General features: G+C 50.8%; 1 protein-coding gene across 3 annotated transcripts in view; it reads right to left on the bottom strand.

Moving 5' to 3' along the window:
- snap25a (synaptosome associated protein 25a) overlaps positions 1–20,502 on the bottom strand; it is a 286,229-nt gene that overhangs the window by 29,646 nt on the left and 236,081 nt on the right. The gene's annotated exons all lie outside the window — the stretch shown is intronic.

The following is a 20,502-nucleotide window of genomic DNA, read 5'->3' as shown; positions in this document are numbered from 1 at the left end:
TAGGCCTGATGGTGTATGGTACGGTTCTAGCGTTGAGACATTTGGGTGTACTGTCTGGCTTGATTTTTAGGTGCAGCTCAACTCCAGTCATAGAGCCGACTGAATCTTCGAACACCTTCTCGTACTTCTTCAGAAGTTGTTGTAGGTTGCTCTGTGAATTCACTAATTGATGGATTGTTTCTAAGTTAAGCATAATCTTAGCCAACCATGCTCTGCCAAATAGAGCAGGAAAATTTCCACGGAAAACGTAAAAAGCTAACTTCGCCGTCTGCTCATTTGCTTCTACTTTCATCAGACTGCATCTGTTTAATGGGACGACCTCTTCAGTATATTTCCTTAGGATCACATTTGACGGTTTTAACGGCAGATGCTTCAGCTTTTGATGATAAATTGTTTCAGCTATTAACAATACTGCTGCGCCTGAGTCCACTTCCATTATAATTTCATAATATTCACGTTTTGGATATGCCCCAAAACATTGTTGATCCCCCCACATTAACAAAACACCTAGCTATGAATCTTCCTGTAGCTTGGTTTTGCTGTCTTTTGAGTGATCTTGAGCTTCATCCACTAATTTGTGGACACAACTAGATTGTATTGTTCTTCTTGCACCTTCTTGGAGTAGAAGGGCTTTTCTGAGCCCAACACACTTAGGCAATGTAGCCCTTCTTACCACAGTTCTTGCATGTATTTGATTTACTCCAGCATTCCCCGGCTGAGTGTCTAACTATATATAATGCGGACACAATTGCACTTTTGCAGCCCTGTTCCTTGAGTTATCCATTTTGTGGATCTTTGCTTCAGCCCCGATCTGCAAAGCTTCTCTCTTTGCAAGCTCCATAGATGTAGCAACCTCCACAGCAGCTTTTAGAGTTAAATCACTTACAGTAAGCAGCTTCTTCTGAATTGCTTCACTCCGTAATCCACAAACCAGCCTGTCTCGAAGAGTCTCATCAAGTGTTGTACCAAATTCACAATATCTATCTAATCTTATTAAAGACACTATAAACTGTAAAATACTTTCACCTTCTTCCTGACTATGGCGGTGGAATCAAAACCTTTCTGCAATCAACAACGGTTTAGGGAAGAAATGTCCCTCTAAGATTTTCATAAATTCACTGAAGGACTTGCCTCTTGCTTTTGCTGGGTGTACAAGATTCTGTAGCAGCATAAATGTTTTACGGCCAACTGAGCTGAGAAATGTTGCAACCTTTGGTCCTCAGTTATCTGATTAGCTATTAAAAACAATTGAAATCTTTCTTCATATAAATTCCATGTATCATTACCCTCATCAAACATGTCCATGGCACCTGTTCTTCCTGCAATTTTTGGATCTTGGCTCCGAGAGTTTCCCCTTCCAATTGTGTTGGCAAGCATGGGACAAACAATATCCTGAACAAGCAAGGAGGAAATCTTTCCACAATTTTTGCCTGAGTATTTTGACTTTCCTCCCAATTAATGGGTATCAGAATTCAAGTACCCTATTCCCCGCAGGCAGTGTAGCTTAGCCACGTGCACGGTCCCTGCAGCCCAGACCTCACTCACTTCAATGCAAGCAAGCCTTTCCTGACTATTGGTCTTCTTACTCACAGTTGCACTGGAAAATTTGTTTAAACTTTCTGCAGCGGTGGCAGTACTTCGCATGACGTCTGTGTATGCGCGGGTCCAATTCAGAGAATCTTCCGTTGCTCCCAATGCCATCCCACAATTAATCAAAGATCTTCTTTCCAGTGATTTTGCTGCCTCAATCCTCATTGCCAGTTTTCTTTCCTGTTATATTTCTTTGTTGCCACAAAGAGAAAAGAAATGCAGGTGCCTTCACTCTGGATTCTTGTAAAACACGATGAAGGGTTCCTTATGAGTGTTGTTCATATAATCAAGATGGCGATCTGCCCAAATCTGATGTCACCACACATCATGTGATGCAGAACCATCAAGAATGTATTCTCAGATACAGAACAGAAACCTATGATATAAGATGATAAAACTTGACAGAGAAGTGCCACAATTTGCAAGTTATGACCAAACTAAAGATATAGGGCAAGATTTTCCAGCCCCTTCCGTGGCATGTTTTGTGGAGATGGCACAATTGGTTGCTGATGGGATCTTCCGGTTCCAGAGGTATTTACGATATTTTGCTGGCTTGCCTGTCCCGCAGCCAGGGAACCGGGATTGGGGAGGGGGGGGGGGGTCACCTTCGGCAGGACTGGAAGATCCCTTCGGTAGTCTTTGAAATTAATAATTTTCTTTTCAGTTGTCAAAAAAAGTCCCTCACAATACTATTCGCATGAAAAGTGAAAATAAAACCGAAATCCAAATAGCCAAATTGATCCGCAGTCAGCTGTGCATCTGATACCTCTCAATGAGTTCATTCTAACTGAGGAACCCAAAATGCAAATTAATCAAACTTAGGAGTGTTTAAAAGATTTTCAAAAGTACCTCTCTATGACTAACAACTTTAACCGTCTGCAGTTCCGCAAAGCACAAGAAAGTATAATGAAAACAAAACACATTGGCTACATTGATTGACCAGCCAGTGAGTGTCTTGAGTCCTGAGCTTAATGAGTCTTAACTGTGCAGGCAATCACCTGATACATGTATTTAAAAGTCGTTACAGTCTGTGCGAGCTATGTGCAGAGTAAGGAGATTAAATCTACTGATCCCGAGCACTATGAACCCATAAGCATCTCTTGCTTTCAAAGAAGAAAAGGACAGAGCAGAGGTTTAAATGGTGGTTGGATGGGAACAAGATTAATCTTACAATAATAATAATCAGAGCCCTTCCTCAAAATCTATTATTCGTACAAAACTTTTCCAAAGAACACTATGCTATGTTTCAAACCAAATGTGTATTTACTATATTTTATCAGATCTAGTTTCTGTAAGCTGTAAAATGAGTCCCCAGTAAATAAAAATGCATAGTACCCCTACAAGATTCAAAACACCATCTAAAGGTTATTCAACATGTTTAATTTTACCATGCAAAGTACAGTAATGATAACTGCACCTGAACATGTGCAGTCAGTAATTGTTATCCCACGTTTGCGGTGTGGTGTCCCACGAAACTATGTATAACCAATTGTCTCTCTCCAATGGAGACTCTCGAAATGAGAGCTGTCTATGGTCCTTTGTGGACTATGGCTAATTACTGACTTATTAATTTTTGCTGTAATTATAAAGAACATTTCAGGCTCATGCTGCGCAACTTTTACTCCCTTAACTTACAAAAATGTGATTGTCTTTGAGACTCGGATATGGAACTTCATGTGATGCTGTTATTCTGTTCCATGAGTGGTATTTAACATTCCAGATATTATTATTGCTCCTACAACACTAACCTTAGAAATAATGATGCATAAAGCGTTCTCATTAAATCTTCATTAGCAGGATGTTTACTGTTTGTCTTCCAGGAATGACCACCTTGTTCTGCACTTGTCTCTGACTTGTTGCATTACTAACCCCCTTTTGTGCTGGGGCGGCACAATGGTTAATACTCTGCCTCACAGCGCCAGGGATCCAGGCTCGATTCCGGCCTTGGGTGACTATGTGGAGTTTGCACTTTCTCCTCGTGTCTACGTAGGTTTCCTCCAGGTGCTCGCTCCGGTTTTCTTCCACACGCAGACAAGGGGAGAACGTGCAGACTCCACATAAACAGTGACCCAAGCCGGGAACCGAACCCAGGTCCCTGGTGCTGTGAAGCAACAGTGCTAACCACTGTGCTGCCACACCATGGGATAAATAATAACCAAGTCATCAGGGATAATGTCCCTGCTCTTTTCAAGAGTACCATGGGATTTTTTGCACCCACAGTAGTCATGCAGGCAGATGGGGGTCCTCAGTTTAATGTCTAATCTGAAAGTTGGCATCAAAGAATTGAATTAACTGTGAGTCACTTTGGGATGTCCTGAGGACAAAAAGGTGTTCAATAAAATTCAAATTGATTTATTTTCTGTTCATCTCTCTCTCTCTGTCTCTTTCTCTTTTCTTTACTGCAATGTAAATTACAATGGAAAACAAGTTTTGAAAAATAAGAAAAGTATGGCACAATGTCATATCAAATTGACTTGTTAAAAAGAAAAATTAGGAGACCTTCGGTTACGGCTATGCCTAGGTAAGTCGCACGTTCAGCAACTCCCGCCGGGAACGGACTTTTGGGCTCTTCAGTGGGGCCCCAACGGCAATTGTTCGATGGCTTCCAGTGTGGGAAGGTGATAGCAAGGTCCCCCCGACATTATATGGATTGGACCAGGAGTGGAGTGGCTAAAAAAGTGATCCTGGTGCAGTGAAAAGTGCGAGGGAGGAAAAGCAAGATGGCGGCGGGTGGAGACCAAGCAGCGTGGGCGCAGTGGTCACAGGAGCAGTACGTGTTTCTTAAACGCTGCTTTGAGGAACTGAAGACAGAAATGCTGGCGCCAATGAAGGCGGCGATTGAGAAGCTTGTGGAGACCCAGAAGGCCCAAGGGGCGGCGATCTGGGAGGTGCGGCTAAAAGCTTCGGAGAACGAGATCTTGGGCCTGGCGGTGAAGGTGGAGGCGCACGAGGCGCTGCACAAGAGGTGGGCGGAAAAATTCGAGGACCTGGAGAATAGGTCGAGGAGGAAGAATCTTCAGATTCTGGGTCTCCCTGAAGGAGTGGAGGGGCCCGATGCCGGGGCATATATGAGCACGATGCTCAATTCGCTGATGGGCGCGGGAGCTAGATGGGGCTTATCGGGTCCTGGCAAGGAGATCCAAAGCCAACGAGCCACCAAGAGCTGTAGTGGTGAGGTGCCACCGCTTTATGGACAGAGAGTGTGTCCTGAGATGGGCCAAAAAAGAGCGGAGCAGCAGGTGGGAGAACACGGAGATCCGAATTTATCAGGACTGGAGTGCGGAGGTGGCTAAGAAGAAGGCTGGTTTCAACAAGGCTAAGGTGGTGCTCCATTGGAAGGGGGTGAAGTTTGGGATGCTGCAGCCAGCGCGATTGTGGGTCACGTTCCAAGATCGGCACCACTATTTTGAAACGCCTGATGAGGCATGGAACTTCATACAGACTGAAAAGTTGGACTCAAACTGAGGGTTTGTCGTGGGGGGATGTTTACTGTGTTTACCGCGTTTGGGGAATGTTCTTTTTGTTTGAGTGCTGGGTGGGGATGGGTGAATGGATTTGATGTGGGGACTATGGGAGAGTGTGGGCGTCGGTGTTGGAGGGGCAGGGCCCCACGGAGGAAGAGTGGGGGAAGGAGGCCCGGGGATGGGGAGTTGGGGTAAGGCCGCAAAAAGGAGCTGCGCCAGAGGGGGCGGGGCCGGCTCAGGAAAACGCGGGCTTTTTCCCCGCGTTAGGGAAGGATCGGGGCGGGGCCGGGGGGGGGAAGGGCGGTGCTGGAGAGGAGTGCACACTGACTGCCAAGGGGTGGGGGGATTATCACACTGGGGGGTCGATGGAATGGCGGGAGAGGCCGGGGTCAGCAGAAGTCAGCTGACTTACGGGAGTGTCATGGGGGAGCAAAATGGCTAGATGAGGATCTAGCGGGGGGGGGGGGGGGGGCGGGTCTGGGTTGCTGCTGCATTGGCCAAAAGGGAGCTGGAAGTAGGAGAGGTAGTCGGGGCGGGGGTCTGCCGCCTGGGGGACTGGAGGGTGCGGGAGGCGCGGGCACGTGGCTGGCCTAGAAACGGAGATGGTTAGTCGGCAGGGGGCGAGTAGCCCCCCGATCCGGCTGATAACTTGGAATGTGAGGGGCCTGAACGGGCCGGCCAAGAGGGCCCGGGTGTTCGCACACTTAAAGGGACTGAAGGCAGACGTGGTTATGCCCCAGGAGACACATCTGAAGGTGGCAGATCAGGTTAGGCTGAGAAAGGGATGGGTCGGGCAGGTCTTTCATTCAGGGCTGGATGCAAAGAACAGAGGGGTTGCAATACTGGTGGGGAAGCGGGTGTCGTTCGAGGCACTGAATATTGTGGCGGATAATGGAGGTCGATATGTGATGGTGAGTGGTAGGTTGCAGGGGGTGCGGGTGGTACTGGTGAACGTATATGCCCCGAATTGGGATGATGCCGTATTTATGAAACGCATGCTGGGTCGGATTCCGGATCTGGAGGTAGGAAGATTGAAAATGGGGGCCGGGGGGGGGGGGGACTTCAACACGGTGCTGGACCCAGCACTGGACCCTTCTAGGTCCAGGACGGGTAAGAGGCCGGCTGCGGCCAAGGTGCTCAGGGGGTTTATGGACCAGATGGGGGGGGGGGGAGTGGATCCATGGAGGTTTGCCAGGCCGCTAGCCAGGGAATTTTCCTTCTTTTCCCACGTCCATAGAGCCTACTCCCGGATAGATTTTCTCATTTTGAGTAGGGCGCTAATCCCGAAAGTGGAGGGAACGGAATATTTGGCCAAAGCCATCTCGGACCACGCCCCGCATTGGGTGGAGCTGGAGTTGGGGGAGGAGAGGGACCAGCGCCCGCTGTGGAGCCTGGATGTAGGACTGTTGGTGGATGAGGGGGTGTGCGGGCGGGTGCTGAGGTGTATTGAAAGATATTTGGAGGCCAACGACAACGGGGAGGTGCAGGTGGGGGTAGTCTGGGAGGCGTTGAAGGCGGTGGTCACGGGAGAGCTAATCTCCATTGGGGCCCACAGGGAGAAGAGAGCGGGGAGGGAGAGGGAGAGGTTGGTGGGGGAGATTCTAAGGGTAGACAGGAGGTATGCAGAGGCCCCCGAGGAGGGGCTACTTAGGGAGCGACGGAACCTCCAGACGGAATTCACCTGTTGACCACGGGGAAAGCAGAGGCACAGTGGAGGAAAGCGCAGGGGGGATGTATGAGTATGGGGAGAAGGCGAGTCGGATGCTGGCACATCAGCTTCGTAAGAGGGAGGCATCGAGGGAGATTGGTGGAGTTATGGATAGAGGGGGGAATACGGTGCGGAGTGCGGTGAGAATAAACAAGGGGATCTGTATAAGTCTGAGCCCCCAGCGGGGGAGGAGAGGATGCGACGATTCCTAGATCAGCTGAGGTTCCCGAGGGTGGAGGAGAAGGTGGCTGGTTTGGGGCCACCGATTGGGCTGGAGGAGCTGGTTAAAGGATTGGGGAGCATGCAGGCGGGGAAGGCCCCGGGGCCGGATGGGTTCCCGGTTGAATTCTACAGGAAATACATGGACCTGCTAGGCCCGTTGCTAGTGAGGACTTTTAAAAAGGCGAGGGAGGGGGGGGGACCTTGCCCCCGACAATGTCCAGGGCGCTGATTTCTTTGATCTTGAAGCGGGACAAGGATTCATTGCAATGTGGGTCGTATAGACCGATCTCGCTTCTCAATGTTGACGCTAAGTTGCTGGCGAAGGTGCTGGCTACGAGAATTGAGGACTGTGTCTCGGGGGTGATTCATGAGGACCAGATGGGATTTGTGAAGGGTAGGCAGCTAAATACAAATGTGCGGAGGCTCCTCAATGTGATTATGATGCCCTCGGTGGAGGGGGAAGCGGAGGTAGTGGCAGCTATGGCCCAGAGGAGGCCTTTGATCGGGTGGAGTGGGAGTATCTTTGGGAAGTGTTGCGGAGGTTTGGGTTCGGGGAGGGGTTCATCAGTTGGGTCAGGCTGCTATCTAGAGCCCCAGTGGCGAGTGTGGCTACGAACCGGCGGAGGTCGGAGTACTTCCGGCTGTACCGGGGGACGAGGCAGGGGTGCCTCTTATCCCCCTTGTTGTTTGCACTGGCAATTGAGCCGTTGGCCATGGCACTGAGGGAGTCCAGGAAATGGAGGGGACTGGTCCGGGAGGGAGAGGAACACCGGGTGTCGTTGTATGTCGACGACCTGTTGTTGTATGTGGTGGATCCAATGGAGGGGATGGCGGGGGTCATGCGGATCCTTAGGGAGTTTGGGGACTTTTCGGGGTATAAACTCAACGTAGGGAAGAGTGAGCTCTTTGTGGTGCTTTCAGGGGACCAAGGAAGGGGGATAGACGAGCTACCGCTGAATAGGGCGGAAAGGAGCTTTCGGTACCTAGGGATCCAAGTAGCTAGGAGTTGGGGGGCCCTGCACAAGCTCAATTTGACGCGGTCGGTGGAACAGATGGAGGAGGATTTTAAAAGATGGGATATGCTGCCACTCTCACTAGCGGGTAGGGTGCAGTCGGTCAAAATGACGGTCCTCCCGAGGTTTCTCTTTGTGTTCCAGTGCCTTCCCATTATGATCCCAAGGCCTTTTTCAAACAGGTAAGCAGGAGCATCATGGGATTTGTGTGGGCGAATAAGACCCCGAGGGCGAAGAGAGTGTTTCTGGAGCGTAGCAGGGACAGGGGGGGGGGGGGCTGGCACTGCCAAATTTGTGTGGCTATTATTTGGCAGCCAATGTGGCAATGATCCGTAAGTGGGTAATGGAGGGAGAGAGGGCGGCGTGGAAGAGGCTAGAGATGGGGCGCTGTATGGGCACGAGCCTGAGGGCGCTGGTGACGGCACCGCTGCCGCTCTCGCAGACAAGGTACACCACGAGTCCGGTGGTGGTGGCGAAGCTGAAGATCTGGGGGCAGTGGAGGCGACACAGGGGCGAGATGGGAGCCTCGGTTTGGTCCCCAATTCGGGAGACTCATCGGTTCGTCCTGGGAAGGATGGATGGGGGCTTTCAGAGCTGGCATCGGGCAGGGATTAGAAGAATGGCGGACCTGTTCATCGATGGGACGTTTGCGAGCCTAGGGGCGCTGGAGGAGACGTTTGGGCTACCCCCTGGAAACGCTTTCAGGTACATGCAAGTGAGGGCGTTTGTGAGGCGGCAGGTGAGGGAATTCCCGCTACTTCTGGCACGTGGGATTCAGGACAGGGTGACTTCGGGTGTCTGGGTTGGAGAAGGCAAGGTTTTGGCGATTTACCAGGAGCTGAAGGAAGAGGAGGAGGCCTCGGTGTTAAAAGGCAAGTGGGAGGAGGAGCTTGGGGAGGAGATAGATGAGGGTCTGAGGGCTGATGCCCTGAATAGGGTTAATTCTTCTTCCTCTTGCGCCAGGCTCAGCCTAATACAGTTAAAGGTTACTCACAGAGCGCATAAGACAGGGGCGAGGTTGAGTAGGTTGTTTGGGGTGGAGGACAAATGTGGGAGGTGCTCAGGGAGCCCGGCAAATCACGTCCATATGTTCTGGTCGTGCCCGGCGCTGGATGGGTTTTGGAGGGGTTTTGCGAGGACTATGTCCAAGGTGGTGAACGCCCGGGTCACGCCGAGCTGGGGATTGGCATTATTTGGGGTATCGGATGAGCCGGGAGTGCAGACAGCGAAAGAGGCCAGTATTCTGGCCTTTGCGTCCCTGGTAGCCCGGCGGAGGATTTTGTTACTGTGGAAAGATGCGAAGCCCCCCAGTGTGGAAGCTTGGATCAATGACATGGCAGGGTTCATCAAGCTAGAGAGGATAAAGTTTGCCTTGCGAGGGTCTTTGCAAGGGTTTTTCAGGCGGTGGCAACCGTTCCTAGACTATCTCGTGGAGCGTTAGGAGGAGGTCAGCAGCAGCAGCCCAGGGGCGGGGGGGTGGGTTCTTTTGGGGTGGCGTTTGGGTTAAGGTGGGGGTTTCCCTATTTGTGTTTTCTACTGTTATATGGGGGGTTATTGTATTTGGGGGAAATCCAATGTACAATTTCTGCTTGTTGTGTTTTTGTTTCTTTTTCTTGTTGGGGGGGTTTTGTTGAAAATTTGTTGAAAAATTTGAATAAATATATTTAAAAAGAAAACCGAAAAATCTGCTCTGCTTTCAGCATTCCTAAAAAAACACTTGATGCATGTTTTGTGGTTAAGTATCTCCTTTGAATTCATCTCATGTCAAGTACAACTCCATGAAAATGTTTAACAGCTGTAGATTGGAGTTACTGTCTTAAATTATTCCTAGTTTGCATACTGCATGATAATTAATCTGGCACATTTTGCCTTACTGCCACAAGGCTTGCTCACTGGGTGTCAATGACACCATTGGGTTTCGAGTCCTATTTGCATTGCTGATGGCGAGGTGTTGAGCTTCATATGCACACTTGACAGGTGGTTTCATTGCTGTGGGTGCTGGGTTAGCTTTCCTTTTATAATTGGTACCCTTTCCATTTGTATTCTGATGAGTCCAACTCCTCCACCCGCATCAACTGCACTGGCATCACCAGGTGAGCACAGCCACTCGTGGATTTTCACCTGGTGACTTACAATTCACAAGGCAGCAAGAGCCAAAGGCAGGAACAGCAATGGAGAGTCTGCTTTGGAGGTCAAACTCCATTCAGTTGGACATAGACACCCTACCCCTGGGACTGTCAAGGAGAAGCATGTTCGTGGAGTAGCAGCAGGAATTGTACTGACAGGCCTTCCAAGGGTGCCTCCAGATCTGACAAGGCACCTGAAGTACACCTTCAACATACAAATGACTTGTTCAATCAGACATCTGCTGATCAAAAGACACTCATTGTAATGCTATTGGGATGCTTGGTTGGGTTTCAGATGGGTGTTATGAGCCAAGTGTGTATGACGGTAGCACAGTGGTTAGCACAGTTGCTTCGCAGCTCCAGGGTCCCAGGTTCGATTCCTGGCTCAGGTGACTGTCTGTGAGGAGTCTACATGTTCTCCCCGTGTCTGCGTGGGTTTCCTCTGGGTGCTCCGGGTTCCTCCCACAGTCCAAAGATGTGCAGATTAGGTGAACTGGCCATGATAAATTGCCCTTACTGTCCAAAACGGTTGGGTGGGATCACTGGGTTATGGGGAGAGGGAGGATGTGTGGGCTTAAGTGAGGTGCTCTTTCCAAGAGCTGGTGCAGACTCGATGGGCCGAATGGCCGCCTTCTGCACTGTGAATTCTATGATTCTATGATCCGAATGCTCACAGCTTTGCATGCAGACCCCAAGACATCAAGGATCTTGGATTTTTCCAGGTTGAAAGCATCAGGGCCGCTCCCCAGAAATCTTGTATACATCTGCATAAAGATCTTTATGTGATTGCCTACCAGCTTCATCTAAAAAAAATTCATATGTGCAATGTGGGTGTCGCTGGCTACCTTGCATTTATTGCCCATTCATAATTCCCCCTTGAGAGGTGGCGGTGAGCTACCATCTTGAACCGCTGCAGTCCCTCTGGTGTGGTACACCCACAGTGCTGTTAGGGAGGGGATCACAGGATTCTGGCCCAGTGACAGTGAAGGAATGGTGATGTACTTACAAGTCAGGATAGTGAGTGGCCTGGAGGGGAACTTCCAGGCGGTGGTGTTCCCAGGTATCTGCTGCCCTTGTCCTTCTAGTGGTCATGGATTTGGAAGGTGTTGCCTCAGGAGCCTCAGTGAGTTTTTTTGCAGTGCATCTTGTAGATGATACACACTGCTGCTACTGTGCATTGGTGATGCAGGGATTGAATGTTTGTGCCAATAGCAGGCTGCTTGTTCCTGAGTGGTGTCGAGCTTCTTGAGTGTTGGTGGAGTTGCACTCATCCAGGCAAGTGAAGAGTATTTCCTTACACTCCTGACTTGTGCTTTGTAGATGGTGGATAGGCTTTGGGGAGACAGGAGGTGAGTTACTTGCCACAGGATTCCTAGCCTCTGACCTGCCTACATCGATGGAGTGGAAGCTCCTGTGGTTGACAAATACTCCTGAGTGATGTGGGGCTGCTTGGATTGTGTGCAATCGATGATGCCCTGCACCAGTGAGAAACCATCCAGATTTAACTGCACCCTAAACTCATTTGCTCCTCTGTGGTGAACCACTGTACACCTGTATTAGGGGATGTAAGGTAGGACCTGTACTACAGGTTTGCCGGTAGTCCCTGCCGGCTAGCTCCGCCCAGTAGGAGGAGTATAAATATGCGGGTCCTTCATTCAGCTGCCATTTCGCCAGCTGCAGCAGGAGGCCACGCATCTGACTGCAATAAAGCCACAGTTGTACCCAACCTTAGTCTTTGTGCAATTGATCGTGCATCAGTTTATTGCAGTCAGATTTGCTACAGGGTGGACATCCGTATCAAACCAGATCGCCTGCAGCTGGGTCCGCAATCGACTGACGCCAGAAAAGACTTTAATCACTGGCTAGCTTGCTTCGAGGCCTACATTAACACAGCAACCACCCCACCGACGGAGGCTCAGAAGATACAGGTCCTGTATTCCAGGTTGAGCTCAAGCGTGTTCCTGCTGATCCAAGACGCCCTGACATACGCGGAAGCTATGGCACTCCTCAAAGAGAACTACGCGCAGAAAGCGAACACACTCTTCGCCAGGCACGTACTCGCCACTCGCTCTCAACTCCCTGGTGAGTCCAGCAAAAATTTCTGGTAGGCCCTAATCCCACTCGTCCAGGACTGTAACTGTCAGGACGTTACGGCCGCCGAACATTCTAATCTCCTCGTGCGCAATGCTTTCGTAACGGGGATTGGGTCGGACCTCATCCGACAACAATTGCTGGAAGGGGCCACACTCGACCCAGCGGAGACAAAAATATTAGCGCTCTCCATGACGGTCGCCTCCCGTAATGTTCAGGCCTACCTCTCCAGCCACGCGGCCCACCTCGCCTATCCCTCCTGGACCCCGCAAACGACCACCTCAGCTGGGGCCCTGCCTAGCCAATACGCCTGCGCCACATGCAAAACTGCGCACCCCGGGGGTCCCTGATGCTATTTCTGCGGTCAGCAGAAGCACCCTCGCCAACGTTGCCTGGCCCGCGCTGCCATTTGCAAGGCTTGCAGCAAAAAGGGCCACTTCGCCGCAGTATGCCAGGCCCACGCAGTCGCCGCTATCGGCCCCTCCCCCCTGCCAAACGCACAATGGGTGCCACTCGCTTCACCCCCACGGACCACGCACGGCCAGTGGGCGCCGCCATCTTCACATCCCGGGGCCCCGCGCAGCCAGTGGGTGCAACCATCTTCTCCCCCTCAGTCCACGTGCGGCCCATGGGCGCCGCCATTTTGTCCCGCTCACAATGTGCACCCCACGGGCGCCATTTTGTTCCCCGCAGGATCTCCAGCCGCCGCCATCTTGCCTTACCCACGGGGCATGGACGCCAGCGACCTTCCACAACAGCTCGCCTCGATGACGTTGGACCAGTCTAGTCCACACAACCTGGCCACCACTTCAACAACGGTGAAAATCAACGACCACGTGGCCTCTTGCCTGCTGGACTCCGTGAGCACCGAAAGCTTCATACACCCAGATACGGTAAGGCGCTGCTCCCTCGCGGTCCACCCCGCCAATCAACGGATCTCCCTGGCCTCCGGGTCCCACTCTGTCCCGATCTGAGGGGTCTGCATAGTCACTCTCACAGTCCAGGGCGTAGAGTTCAGCGGCTTTCGCCTCTACGTCCTTCCTAACCTCTGCGCTGCACCATTGCTAGGACTGGATTTTCAGTGCAATCTCCAGAGCCTCACCCTCAAATTCGGCGGGCCCCTTTCTCCCTCACTGTGTGCGGCCTCACGACCCTAAAGGTCGACCGCCCCTCCCTCTTTGCCAATCTTACTTCAGATTGCAAGCCCGTCGCCACCAGGAGCAGACGGTACAGCACCCAGGACAAGACCTTCATCAGGTCCGAGGTCCAGCAGCTGCTTCGGGAGGGTGTCATCGAGGCCAGCAACAGCCCCTGGAGAGCCCAAGTGGTAGTCGTTAAAACGGGAGAAACACCGAATGGTCGTGTACTACAGCCAGACCATCAATCGGTACATGCAGCTCGATGCGTACCCACTCCCACGCATATCTGATATGGTCAATCAGATTGCGCAGTACCGGGTCTTCTCAACGATTGACCTAAAATCCGCCTACCGCCAGCTCCCCATCCGTAAATCTGACCGCCCATACACTGCCTTCGAGGCGGACGGTCATCTCTACCATTTTCTTAGGGTTCCCTTTGGCGTCACTAATGGGGTCTTGGTCTTCCAAAGGGGGATGGACCGAATGGTCGACCGGTATGGTTTGCGGGCCACGTTCCCGCACCTAAACAATGTCACCATCTGCGGCCATGATCAGCAGGGCCACGATGCCAACCTCGCTAAATTTCTCCGCACCGCCACTCTCCTCAATCTTACTTATAACAAAGAGAAGTGTGTGTTCAGCACGACCCACTTAGCCATCCTCGGCTATGTGGTCCAGAATGGAGCTCTGGGGCCCGATCCCAACCGCATGCGCCCCCTCATGGAGCTTCCCCTCCCCCACTGCCTCAAGGCTCTCAAACGCTGCCTGGGGTTCTTTTCGTACTACGCTCAGTGGGTCTCAAACTATGCGGACAAGGCCCGCTCACTCATACAGTCCACCCAGTTCCCCCTCATGGCCGAGGCACAACAGGCCTTCGCCCGGATCAGAGCTGAAATAGACAAGGCAGAGAAGCACGCAGTAGACGAGACACTGCCCTTTCAAGTAGAAAGCGATGCATCAGACGTCACCCTAGCCGCCACCCTCAATCAGACAAGCAGATCTGTGGCGTTCTTTTCCCGCGCCCTTCATGCCTCTGAAATTCGGCGCTCATCCGTCGAAAAAGAGGCCCAGGCTATCGTTGAAGCTGTGCGGCACTGGAGGCATTACCTGGCCGGCAGGAGATTCACTCTCCTCACTGACCAACGGTCGGTAGCCTTCATGTTCAACAACACGCAGCAGGGCAAGATCAAAAATGATAAAATCTTGCGGTGGAGAATCGAGCTCTCTACCTATAATTACGAGATTTTGTATCGCCCCGGCAAGTTTAACGAGCCCCCAGACGCCCTCTCCCGAGGTTCATGTGCCAGCGCACAAGTAAACCAACTCCGGGCCCGACATGACAGCCTTTGTCACCCGGGGGTCACACAACTGTACCATCTCATCAAGGCTCACAACCTGCCCTTCTCCGTCGAGGAAGTACGGACAGTCACCAGGGACTGCCAGGTCTGTGCGGAGTGCAAGCCGCACTTCTGCCGGCCGGACCATGCGTGCCTGGTGAAGGCCTCCCGCCCCTTTGAACGCCTCAGCGTGGATTTCAAAGGGCCCCTCCACCGACCACTGGACCTCCACCGACCGTAACACGTACATTCTCAGTGTGGTTGATGAGTACTCCAGGTTCCCCTTCGCCATCCCATTCCCGGATATGACGTCTGCCACCGTCATTAAGTCCCTCAACACAATCTTCACTCTGTTCAGTTTCCCCGCCTACATCCACAGTGACAGGGGATCCTCATTCATGAGTGATGAGCTGCGTCAGTTCCTGCTCAGCAGGGGTATCGCCTCCAGCAGAACGACCAGCTACAACCCCCGGGGAAACGGGCAAGTAGAACGGGAGAACGGGACGGTTTGGAGGGCAGTCCAGCTGGACCTATGGTCCAGGAACCTTCCAGCCTCTCGCTGGCAGGAGGTCCTTCCTGATGCACTGCACTCCATCCGGTCACTACTATGCACCGCTACGAATAACACATCCCATGAACGTCTTTTTACCTTCCCCAGGAAGTCCACATCCGGGGTGTCGCTCCCGACTTGGCTCGCAGCTCCAGGACCGGTCCTGCTCCGTAGGCACATCCGACTCCACAAGGCGGACCCGTTGGTGGATAGGGTACTCTTGCTCCACGCCAACCCCCAGTATGCCTATGTTGCGTACCCCGACGGCCGCCAAGATACTGTCTCCCTCAGGGACCTGGCACCGTCAGGTTCCAACCGAACACACTCCCCCGCCCCGGCGCCATCCTCCCCTTCCCCGGCGCTTCCATCATTGTCCCCACCAGGCCCATCCCTCCTTCCCCTGCCCCCGCAAGAGGACGACAAAGATTTCGGCACACTCCCGGTGTCATCTAACAGCAGGCCAGCACCGCCATCGCCGCCACCGTTACGCCGCTCCCAGCGGAATGTCAAGGCTCCAGACAGAGTGAACCTTTAACTGGACCTTCAAAATGGACAATTATTTTCTCTCTCCATGTTGTTTCTACGACACTGTAAATAATGTTCAACACTGTGTATAGTTCCACACCACCTCCGCCGGACTCATTTTTAACAGGGGGTGAATGTGGTGAACCACTGTACACCTGTATTAGGGGATGTAAGGTAGGACCTGTACTACAGGTTCGCCGGTAGCCCCTGCCGGCTGGCTCCGCCTAGTCGGGAGTATAAATATGCGTGTCCTTCATTCAGCTGCCATTTTGCCAGCTGCAGCAGGAGGCCAAGCATCTGACTGCAATAAAGCCACAGTTGTACCCAACCTTAGTCTTTGTGCAATTGATCGTGCATCATCCGCCAGGTTAGAATTCCTACCACGTCTTTCATTCATTAGGATAGAAAATCTTGAAAAATCTGTGTAATGTTTTGAGAGGTTCGTCAGATTCTGTTAATATTTGCAGTGGATCCCCCACGTAATTAAGTTTGAAACCCAGTGCTGTAAGCACCAATCACAAAGCAACCAGGGGTATTGTATTTCTTCTTTATTTAAAATTTCTTATTTATCTTGTTTAATAAAAAGCAAATACACACGTTATTGGAGGAGCTCAAAAGTGAAAAAACAATGTTGAATTGATAGTTTAGTGACTGTTACCATCGCTGTAACTTGTTACAACTATAACTGCAAGATAGCTAGTTTGTGACATAGTAGGAATTTCACACATCTATTATTATCCAATTCGACTGTCTCCTGCTTGAACGAAAGTCACTTGAAACCCAAGTCTTCAGAAAAGAAATTAAGGTTTTCGAAGATTTCCTCTTTTTAACGTGGCAGATTTTAAAAAGCATTCCAGGATACAGGATACAGAATACCCAGCACAGGTCTCAGAGGGAAAAATAAGATTAATTTCGGACAAATATGCTCTGAGACACCAGTAATAACACTTTGGTTCCTGCTGCACCTGAAATTTTAAACGGACATTTCCACCTTTTCAGTTACACTGTCCCTTGCTGCTTTGCGAGGGGTGCAATAAATATTGATGAGCGAGGTGGTCTCTTGGTAACGATAGCTCAGGGGGCCTATTGTTATACGTGTTGGACCCAGCGGGGGGGATGATAGAGGTTATGCGAATTTTGAGGGGGTTCGGGGATTTCTCGGGGTATAGGCTAAACATGGGGAAGAGTGAATTATTTGTGATACATCCAGGGGACCAGAGTAGAGAGATAGAAGGCTTGCCTCTAAGGAAAGTGGAAAGAAATTTCCGATACCTGGGGATTCAGATCGCTAGGAGCTGGGGAACCTTGCACAGACTTAATCTGACACGGTTGGTAGAACAAATGGAGGAGGACTTCAAGAGGTGGGACATGCAGCCTCTATCGCTGGCGGGCAGGGTGCAAGCAATTAAGATGATGGTCCTCCCGAGGTTCTTATTTGTATTTCAATGTCTCCCTATACTAATCACCAAGACCTTTTTTAATAAAATAGACAGGAGCATCATGAGCTTCGTGTGGGCAGGGAAAGTTCCGAGAGTAAGGAGGGGGTTCCTTCAGCGTAGTAGGGACAGAGGAGGATTGGCACTACCGAACTTGGGCGATTACTATTGGGCTGCCAATGTGGCAATGATACGTAAATGGATGATGGAGGGTGAGGGAGCGGCATGGAAAAGACTGGAGAGAAAGTCCTGTAAAGGGACGAGTTTAGAGGCGCTGGTGACGGCACCGCTACCGTTCTCACCTAAAAAGTTTACCACGAACCCGGTGGTGGCGGCAACATTGAATATCTGGGGACAGTGGAGGCGTCAGAGAGGGGTGCGGGGAGCCCTGGTGGGGTCCCCAATCAGGAACAACCATAGTTTCGCCCCAGGAAGAATGGATGGAGGATTTCAGAGCTGGTACCAGTTGGGAATTAGGAGGGTGGGAGATGTATTTATAGATGGGACTTTTGCGAGCTTGGGAGCATTGGAGGAAAAGTATAAGTTGCCCCGGGGAAATTTCTTGAGATATATGCAGGTGAGGGCGTTTACTAGACAACAGGTGAGGGAATTTCCGCTGCTCCCGACACAGGGGATTCAGGACAGGGTGCTTTCAGGGGTGTGGGTCGGAGAGGGCAAGGTGTCAGAGATTTACCGAGAGATGAGGGAAGAGGGGGAGGAGTCGGTGGGCGAACTAAAAGGAAAGTGGGAAGAAGAACTAGGGGAGGAGATAGAGGAGGGTATGTGGGCTGATGCCCTAAGCAGGGTAAATTCCTCTTCCTCATGCGCCAGGCTTAGCCTGATTCAATTTAAGGTGCTACATAGAGCACACATAACGGGAGCAAGATTGAGCAGGTTCTTTGGAGTGGAGGACAAATGTGGGAGGTGCGGCGGGAGCCCGGCAAACCACGCACATATGTTTTGGGCGTGTCCGGCACTGGAAGGGTATTGGAAGGGAGTGACGGGAGTGATTTCGCGGGTGGTGAAGGCCCGGGTCAAACCAGGCTGGGGGTTAGCTCTATTTGGAGTTGCGGAAGAGCCGGGAGTGCAGGAGGCGAAAGAGGCCGACGTTGTGGCCTTTGCGTCCCTAGTAGCCCGGCGCAGGATCCTACTCATGTGGAAGGAGGCGAAACCCCCCGGACTGGAGGCCTGGGTAAATGATATGGCGGGGTTAATTAAACTGGAGCAGATAAAGTTTGCCCTGAGAGGATCGGCTCAAGGGTTCACCAGGCGGTGGCAGCCATTTCTCGAATACCTAGGGGAACGTTAGAGGGAAGGCAGATGACCAGCAGCAGCAACCCAGGGGGAAGCGGGGGTGGGGGGGGGGGGGGTGGGGGGGGGGGGGTGGTTTAGTTTAGTATAGGTCAAAGATAAAGGGGTTTTGTTACTTGTGTATTGTTAAAAATTTCTGTATTATTGTTGCGTTTGCTTTGTAAGAGGGGAAAAATTGTTGTTTGGGAAAAAAGTTTCAATAAAACATATTTAAAAAACGATAGCTCAGGGGTGTACACAGAAGGTTGAAAGAGGGTTGGGGATGTCTGTTGCAAGAGAGAAGCAAGCATTTGCAGATGACTTCTTCCGTGATCAAGAGATTTAGAATCGAGACACCCATGGGAGAATGGAAGGTTGAGTAGGTGCCTATGAACACGGCTAAGAAAGTTTTGTTTCCATTTCCTTTCCTGATATGTGGGTGTCGCAGACTGGGCCAGCATTTGTTGCCTATTTCTAATTGCCCCTTAAGGAGGTGAGTGGCGAGTCACTTCTCAAACTATTGTAGTCCATCTAGTGTGGGCACACCCACAGTGCTGTCGGGAAGGGCGCTTGATCCCTCAATAGGGAAGGGACGACAGTATTGTTCCAAACCACGATGGTGTGGCTCAGGGGAACGTTCGGGTGGTGCTGTTACCATGCATCTGCTGTCCTTATCCTTCTAGTCAGTAGAGGTTGTAGGTTTGGAATGTGCTGTCGAAGGAGCCTTGGTGAGTTGCTGTAGTGCATCTTGTATTTGGTATACACTGCAGTAACTGTTTGTTGGTGGTGGAGGAAGTGGTGTGGATAGGGTATCGATCAAGCAGGCGATTTTGCCCTGCATAGGAGTTGAGTGTTGTCGGAGCTGCACTCATCCAGGCAAGCATTTATATAAGGAGGTTATATGAAAAGAACAATTTAGTCAGGACAGGAGAATAGTGAACTCAGTAAAGACAGCAGGGAGAGTTGAGATGAGTATCGCTACCAATAGCTGTAAGCAGGAAAAGCACTTTGATTTTCCCACTTAAAATGCAATCGAGATCTCATTGAGCAGTTTAAATTCATGAGGTCCCTGCACCAGCTTTTAGGTGATTGACATCCCCTCTAATCATGAACGTTAACAATCAGATTAAAGTCTAAAATGGCATGGAGCAGCACGGTGGTGCAGTGGTTAGCATTGCTGCCTCACGGCGCCGAGGTCCCAGGTTCGATCCCGGCCCTGGGTCACTGTCTGTGTGGAGTTTGCAAATTCTCCCCGTGTTTGCGTGGGTTTTGCTCCCACAACTCAAAAGATGTGCAGGGTAGGTGGATTAGCCATGCACAATTGCCCCTTAATTGGAAAAAATGAATTGGATACTCTAAATTAAAATAAAATAAAATAAAATAGAATGGCACAAAGGGATCAGGTAAGTATACAACTTTTTTAATGCCCATTTTTTAGGTAAAGTTACCATCCATTCTTTATTCTTCCGTTAATGCTCCCTCCTTCTGGATCTGTCTGTTGCTGGAAGCAGTCTGCTTCTATTTACAAAAATAAATTACGGCAGATTCCGGAAATCTGAAATAAGAACAGAATATGCTGGAAATGCTCAGCATGTCTGCCAGCATCTGTTGTGCAAAAGGTTCATGAATTGAGTTCAAAATTGACCTGAAACGTTAACTGTTTCTCTCTCCACAGATGCTGTTGGACCTGCTGAGATTTTCCAGCATTTTCTGTTTTTATCTCATGCTTCTATCTATCCTGCCCCATCTTTTTATAATGTGAAACACTCCTATCGTCTGCAATGTGTTAATCAAAACTCTGTTCAAGTCTTTTCCTGATATATTTGTGAACGTGAGGGTACCTTCTCTCAAGCCTCTTTCCTTTGTCTGGGGTCCAGTAGTTTGGCATTTCCGGAAAATGACCTGGGGCTAACTGATTTGAAGTGTTGACTGATTTGAAGTGTCTCCCTTCACAGCAGTGGATTTTTAAGGTTCCCATCATTAGGGTGGTTAGCACTGCTACCTCACAGCG

Source organism: Scyliorhinus torazame, chromosome 1, assembly GCF_047496885.1.
Source record: "Scyliorhinus torazame isolate Kashiwa2021f chromosome 1, sScyTor2.1, whole genome shotgun sequence".
Taxonomy (NCBI): domain Eukaryota; kingdom Metazoa; phylum Chordata; class Chondrichthyes; order Carcharhiniformes; family Scyliorhinidae; genus Scyliorhinus; species Scyliorhinus torazame.
Note: the sequence above shows the minus strand (reverse complement) of the source record. Positions and strands in the feature narration are given on the sequence as shown.